Source organism: Lycium barbarum, chromosome 11 (genome assembly GCF_019175385.1).
Source record: "Lycium barbarum isolate Lr01 chromosome 11, ASM1917538v2, whole genome shotgun sequence".
Classification (NCBI taxonomy): domain Eukaryota; kingdom Viridiplantae; phylum Streptophyta; class Magnoliopsida; order Solanales; family Solanaceae; genus Lycium; species Lycium barbarum.
The window spans coordinates 62,828,566-62,837,058 of NC_083347.1; positions in this window are offsets into that span (position 1 = coordinate 62,828,566).

Consider the following 8,493-nt stretch of genomic DNA (forward strand, 5'->3'; position numbering starts at 1 on the left):
ATGTTCTATCATCGGAGTACATTTGTACGGTGCATATGCATTGCATCCATATTTCATACATTGTTGCATTGCATTGTGTCCTTTGACTTCTCGTGATATTCTTGTGATCTGGTTGTGATATACGGATTCAGATTGGATACATTGGGACTTGACACGGTTGGGCTTAGTTGCTATAACCATAGGCCATGATCTTGAATTACTTATGTTTGACACTCATTGGCTCAGTTGTACTTTTTGGCTTCCTAAATGTAGGCGAATAATTAAAATCAGAATGACGTGATAACTTCCTGATACTAAGAATGAATAGTGTAATGGTAGTTGACTGGTGATACTTGAACCAATTGTCTATTGTATGTTATATGAGTTAGAAAGGAGCATGATGTAAGTTAGGCAAACAGATCACTAGGGAGGAATTAATGAGATTAAGAATCTTTATTTGTTGAGCCTAGCGGTAGGTGATATGCACGGTTGACCTAGTTTTACCTACCATGTTAATTTGTGAATTCTAATACTGATCTGTTCTTCTAACCATTGTTGGTTTATGATGCTTACCAGTACTAGTGTTGTACTGATACTACTCTTGCTACATCCCTTTTGGGGCGTAGAGTTTTTTAGGAAATTGATTGTTGGAGTTTTCAAAATGAGTCACGGTGCCTATCTTGAAGGCCTCCATCATTTTCATTCCAAGTTGGAGGTTGGGTCTTAGACTTATTATTATATTTCGGTTCAACATTAGTCGCCCTTGTACTAGTCTAGACCGGGTCATGGGAAAAGTAAGTCAGTGTATATATTAAATAGTTGTAAACACTTCCGCTAATTATTTGAATGTATCAGTTTGATTTCTGTTTTTGATTATAACATATCTTGTAAATGTTTTGTGTTGGTTGAGGGTTCGCCTATCGAGGTGGGAATGGTAGGTGCTCGCGCGATCCTAAATTGGGTCGTGACACAAGATGAATAGATCTTGTCAATACTTAATTATATTTGAAGTACTATTTGAAACTATAGGAATAACTTTTAAGTTGACCTCCGGTTCGTTCATAAGTAATCGGTGGTGTTTTTTCATACATAATACTAATAGTTGGTGACAGCTAAAGTCAAGATATGCTAAACCAATAAATTGATTTCTCCATCTTCATCCTCTGGTGCTCCTAACAAAAGACAACCTTTTGAAAAAAAAAAAAAGAACAAAAAACAGAAGCTAAAACAGCAAAAACAAATGTAGTTTTTGTGAACTACGTTTGACCTGATTCTTGCTACGACAGGATATGTAGGAAGTCCTACAATGGGGCTCGGTCTCGCTTAGTAAAAAGTCTCATATCTTCAAAAGATCAAAACTGGGGCATATTTTTATGAAAAAATAAATTCATTTCAAAAGAAAAAGAAAAAAGAAAAAATTACAAAAAGAATTTCAACGTTCCTTAGTTTAAAAAATTGGGGCTTTTTTTTTAAGAAAAACAAAACCTATTTTATTCATGCTTCACATGGTACAACAATCCCTGGTTGCATTTTAGGGAACATAAATTCCTACTTTTTTTTTCCATGCCTTCATAGGGTACGACATTCCCTGGTTGCATCTTAGGGAACAAAAACTACCACTTTTTCGTGACTTCACAGGGTACAACACTCCCTGGATGCATTTTAGGGAACAAAAGCCCTACTCTTTCCATGCCTTCACAGGGTATGACATTCCTGGTTGCATTTTAGGGAACGAAAACTCCTACTTTTTCCATGACTTCACAGGGTACAACATCCCCTGGTTGCGTTTTAGGGAAAAAAAGCCCTTACTTTTTTCATGACTTCATAGGATACGACATTCCCTGGTTACATTTTAGGGAAATAAAACCCTACTTCTTTTCACAACTTCACAGGGTACGAAAACCTCTAAATCTTATTTCACGACTTCACAGGGTACAACAATCCCTGGTTGCATTTTATGGAATAAAAATCCCTACTTTTATTTTTCATGCCTTCACAGGGTATGACATTCCCTGGTTGCATTTTAGGGAACAAAACCCCCTACCTTTTTTCATGCCTTCACAGGATACATTAATCCCTGGTTGCATTTTAGGAAACAAAAACCACTACTTTTTTTTCATGCCTTTACAGGGTACAACTGTCACACCCTAACAGTGGTAGGGCATGACGGGCACCCAACTCTCATCAGAGTCGAGCGAACCCTTAGAGATTCGCTCTATCAAAGCTTGTCATTTCAAAAACTTTAAAAAAAAAACATAAAACTTTTCCAGATAGAAATCATCATCTTTATAACGATTATGAAAACCTTCAATCAAATAAGTACTTTAACCAATTGAAATCATCTAAAATACATACTCTTTTAAAATCCACAAATGACCCAACTGACATCACTTTGTCGACATCTCGACAAACATACCACAGGACACTGTCTGCAGAAGTCTCTAAGAAGTAAACTGAACATTATGAGTCAGGACAGGGCCCTGACATACCCATAATCATACATATCGATACATGACTCAGCACAGCTCCAGAATGAGGTGGAACTTTCCAATCCCAGCTGACGTCCAAGCATCCTAGCTATACACTTAACCTGCCAAACAATCTGGGGCTACGGGCATGAACGCAGCGTCCCCAGGCAAAAGGACGTCAGTACGGACAATGTACTGAGTATGTAAGGTGGTAACAATTCATAATCATAATTTGACTTAGGAGAGAAGAAATCACAATCTAACTCAATACCTGTAGCCTTTGCTAGAAGAAACATAAATGTGCACACGAAGTCTCAAAACAATCTTTAAGTAAATAATGCAATCCAAAACATATGCCGCTTCCGACATGTTAACAGAATAGTCCCTTTCGACAGCCGCTTCCGGCTAGTATCACAATAGTCCCTTCGGACGGTCGCTTCCGGCATAATAATGATGCCCCCTTCGAGCAACCGCTTCCGGCTTAGCTAGGGTGGCCCCTTCGGGCAGCCGCTTCCGGCTTAATATCACCATCATATCAACACAAACTCAATTCATAAATAACAATTTCAATTCAAAGCATAAGTCACTAATTAATTAATCATAATCCAGTTATTAGCCTTAGACTTTCATAAGAAGTTAGCAAATTTGTATCTCACTAGACTTAGGAGGACATACTTTCAGGTTTGAGGGTAGAATTGTTATCAAATTCTTACTACTTATATTCTACTCAATTTCATCTTATTGCCCTACCCAAAGAATAAGTGATCATATCAGTACAAAGGGATGATACTATGGAATGTAGACATAAATCGTAAACGAAATGAAGTAGTAAAATCTCGCACCCCCTTCGGAATGGTTTTGAAAATCAAACTTTATGTTTCCTTTAGTATAAAACTCATTTCCTCGAAATCATTAGTAAAACCATATACATAACTCAACTTGGCACCTTATGGGTGTTCCCTTTGAAACAGAATAGGAGTACAATATCAATAAGCCATCACAAGAAACATTTAGACCTTACTCGTCTAAGAATAGAATCATATGGAGTACATATAGAATGAATAACAACAAGAATCATGCCAAAGGAAGAAAGGTTTGACTTATATACCTTGTCGCTTACGTGATTAGCTTAACTTATGCTTCCAAACACTGGCCTATCCACAATCAAGGTAAAGGAAACCCCGTAGACAACTTGAAAAAGGTTCATATACTTCTCTAAGCTCGTAATTAACTTCCGTAAATTCAGGCAGCATTTTCCCTGTAATCTTCGCTTCCCTCTAATTCCAATTCAATTTAACAACACAATCAGCAACCAACAACAACAACAACCATCTCATATAAATCTCTTTAAACTCAAAGCATCAACTCCCAAAGATATACACCAAAATAACCCAGTATACGCTTTGTATACGATATCTTCATACACTTTATTCTCCCAAATTCAAGAACAACAACTTATCAACAACATATCAACAATAATTTTATATCAATATCCAGCTAATTCTATCCATTTAATCATACCAAAACAGCCCCCAAGTCATTTGATATCCAAAAATTATAACCGAACTTTCAACGTCATTTTCTCTATTCTAACCCGTCAAATCTATCAATGATCATGGTAAGAACATCTTAAACATACCTTATATGAGCAGCCACCACGAAACCAACATCCCCCAAGTTCAAATTTTAGCTTAAAACAACGGCAACAACTTGTACTACACTTTATCCTTCACGGGCCTCGGGATTCAGGGCCTCGAACTTGATCGATTCTCCACTTTCTCTCTCTAACTCTCCTCTATCTCTCTCTAAAATATTCTGGACCTTTTGTATGAAAATGAGGCAGATAAGGCTGAAAATTTCCCTTAAATAGCAAGGGAAGTGGGCCTGACCCGACTTGGAATCGGGTTGGGCCAAGCCCACTGCCCAGCTTGACCTTTCTGCCTTAAAACGTTCATAACTTTTTATCCCTTTGTCACATGCAGGCCCACGACCTATGGTTGGGAAGGTATTTCAATTATCTACAACTTTAATTTTAGGAGTCTTCCCAAATTCCCAAATAATGATGGGGTTATGGCCTCCCGAAGTCAGATCACCCGAAAACGTAACTTAAAAATATCTTTTTGGAGGGCTTCCACTTTGATTTGGCTCAAGGGTCCTTCTTGAGTTGTGTTTAACTTCACATATATTATCCATTTAACTTGTCATATGTCCTTTATAAAATCTCTACATGTGGACCCCACCTCAGCTTATGATTACGAGGGCTATATATCTTTTAACGTATCATTCCAATCGTATTGTACGAATTCCAAATATCATACTCATGCTATCCTCATGCTAATTGTCACGACCCGACTAGGGGCCGTGACGAGTACCCGATACTTGTACCGAGCACCCCTTATCTATCATTTTACCTTTACTTCTCAGCGGGCCGTAGGAACTGTGCTATACATTTCTTTTTCATTGCTGAGCTTTAACATTAGCCGCGTCATCATAAACATAGACTAGTAAGCGTTGTTATCACATTATACAGAGACGCGAACAATTCAAAATACAAGACATCTAACTGTACATATCTGCCTACGAGCCTCTAGACATAGTACACATGTACATAAGAAGGGCCAAGTACTGTCGTGCCCGAATATATATACACAAAATGGTACCAAGGAAGTGAGGCTCCGGAACAACTGGAGCGCTGCTAAGTGCTGCTGGTGAGGCTTCTAGGAACCAAAACCGTCTGTCTGCTGACCTGCGCGGCATGAAACGCAGCGTCCACAAGAAGGGACGTCAGTACGAATAGTGTACCGAGTATGTAAGGCATGAATAATAGCATACGGGAAATATAAAACGGGCGATAACGACATAAAAGAGTAATAGCATATGTCCTGAGGTAGAAACATAACCTGTATATATATATGCCCTTGGCAGATGCTATGCATGCTTAGCTTTCCTTTAAAAATCTTTCCTTGTTCATATAGGTATATATATAAAAATAGGACATATCATATTGCCGAGGCGTCGGCAGCCGATCCATTTAACCATAAATATACACATCCCGCGTCCGGGATGATATCATGTCATATAATGCCAACTGATCAGGTGGATATGCGTATATAACGCGCTGCCCTTATCTCCATCTTCCCCGTATACGTATGCATACATCATGTACATATATCAGCGTCTATAGCGCTCTGGCTCTTTCATCGTATACATATACGTGTGTCATGTACATACATCAGCGTCTATAGCGCTCTGGTTCTTTTATCATATACATATACATGTGTCGTGTACATACATCAGCGTCTATAGCGCTCTGGTTCTTTTATCATATACATATACTTGTAACATGCATACAACACGCTCGAGAGCCCAAGAAAACCATGTCCACGTCGGAGTGACGTAAGGTCGGTAGCCTCCGATTACGTTATGAAATAATCATGATCGTCATGTCTCACCTTGAAGGAACTAGTATTGTGAGGCGAGACTATCAATGAAGAATAGTATTAAGAGAAAACATGGGACAAGATCGTAAAACTCATAAAACATTACTTCGTGCACCTTAGAGTCTTTGGAAAATAGAGTCATGTCAAAGGAATAGAGTTGGACTCAAGAACTAGTCCATTATTCTTGTGTTCATACTGAATCCTTCACTTAAAGCTTTTAGACATGCGATCGTTCTCGTTGTTCTCGTCATAGACATATTCTCCTTCTTACATCGTCGTTATCATTATCGTCGTAGGATTTTTTTCTCATTAGAATAGCTACATTACTTGTCATTAGATAAGCGGTATAAGGATCAAAGGTTCCCTTTAGGTTCTACTTCAAAATAGGTCAACCGGAACAATAAATAAAATCCGGGATCCATGGGCCCACCTCGGGTCAAATGAGGAGGCGTATCAAATTTACGTTCGTTACATTTCATGACGTCTCCTGGGAGGGTTTTAGGGTAGTCAGGACCTCTCTATGCGAGCTCTAGATATTTAGGAAGTCTTTCTAACATATTGCACAATTTTTAGTTCAATTCTATTGAACGAGAAAGGGGAAACTTTAGGTGCGGATTCCGGGGAATAGAGTTGTCCCCGAGGCTCATACCCAGCTTATTACGTCTAAGACATGCCATAGAAAGAAGGGTGAAGCCTTACATACCTCTTTCCGCTCCTTTTGCTATCCCGAATTCAAGCTGCAAATCCGCCAAAATCTGCAATTTGGTCACATTTACCCGAACTTTCATTAGGGTATTTAGTGTTGGAATCTTAAGGTAACACTTGGCTACCGAAATTTCGGCAGCACTTCCTCTGTAAATATACCATCCTCAACATTCAACCTAGCCAAATTTTAATCAATCACAATCCGGGAATTCGAACCCGGCCAAACTATCAATATAAACTCCACAACCACACTAGCGATTCACATATTCAATTCAAGATACATGATATCAATTTACTACTTTCTTCAAAACCTTCCGACTCCAATGAACACAATAACAATCTTATAACATATTCCAACAACACTATTCTAGTATCATTATATTTCATACATGCAAGAACATAACATTCAATTTACATAATCTTCCAAAACAAGCTTTCCACTACTAATATTTCTCTATGCTCATTAGGCTTTCATTTGTAATATGAGCTCCACAACACAACGACCAACATACTAAATAAAACTTGCTCGCTATCCATTCACCATACCACACACATAGACGGCTATATACACCATGCACACACACGGCTTCATCATGCATTCACAACTACAATCTCTCCAAAATCATTCAACTTCCATTTTCCACATAACATTCACAACAATAACAACCAAACACTAAATAAAATAATTAACACATGGTCTCTACACACACATAGGCATGCACGGCCACATCTATATTCTTGTTCTTCATAATTTTCATTCACTTTTGCATACTACAACATGCATAAATATCCATAACATGTAAAAGAGCACAAGTTCTCACCTTCTTTTTCCTTCACTTCTTCACTTGTCTACAATTGGCAACTTGTATGATTATGAATTTTTCTTGCTTCAACAACAACTCCACTTTGTTAAGGACCCTCTACTTGGTAGGAAATGATTTTTTGGAGGAACTTTTGTCAATTTTTCTTGTGGGATTCCTCTTGGCCGAAATGGCCTTCAAGGTTTTCTCCTTCTTTTCTTTGCTCCTAGTTTCTTGAAAACTCTAGAGAATTATGGGATAAGAAGAAGACTTGGTCTTCTTTTAACCTTATGGATTTTAATCCCACATAGGCTTGGCCCATCAAGAGGGGTTGGACGGCCAAACATGGCCCAAGACCAAGCCCACTCTTTTTTTTTTTTAGTTCTAGAATTCATGAAAAATTATTTTTCAAATTCCGAATTTGTCCTTCGTCTTCCTCCAAATTTCCACGAGTCATATTGGGAAATTCCTTTTATGCCCTTGACCTTTCTTAATATTTCCGCTTCTAAATTCTTTATAAGCAACTCATATGCTTAACAAAACAAAAGTAAGACCTTGTTTGTCAGCTCCCCGCAATTACCTTGAATTATCCGATTGTACTAAAATGCGGGATATAACACTAATACAGTAGAATTTCATCCTTTATACTTGTAATATTTGCTCCTCCTTGAGCTCACATTAAGCCGTCTGCAGCCTTAGTAATATGAAATTTTCTGGGGCGTAACAACAACAATCCCTGCTTGCATTTTAGGGAACAAAAACCTCGACTTCTTTTTTCACGACTTCACAGGGTACAACAATCCCTGATTGCGTTTTAGGAAACAAAATCCCTAAATCTTATTTCATGACTTCATAGGGTATAACAATCCCTGGTTGCGTTTTAAGGAATAAAAATCCCTACTTTTTTTTCATGCCTTCGTAGGATACAGCAATCCTTGGTTGCATTTTAGGGTACAAAAACCCCTATTTCTTATTTCATGACTTCACAGGGTACAACAATCCCTGGTTGCATTTTAGGGAACAAAAACCCTAAATCTTATTTCATGACTTCACAGAGTACAACAATCTCTAGTTGCGTTTTAAGCAACAAAAATTCCTACT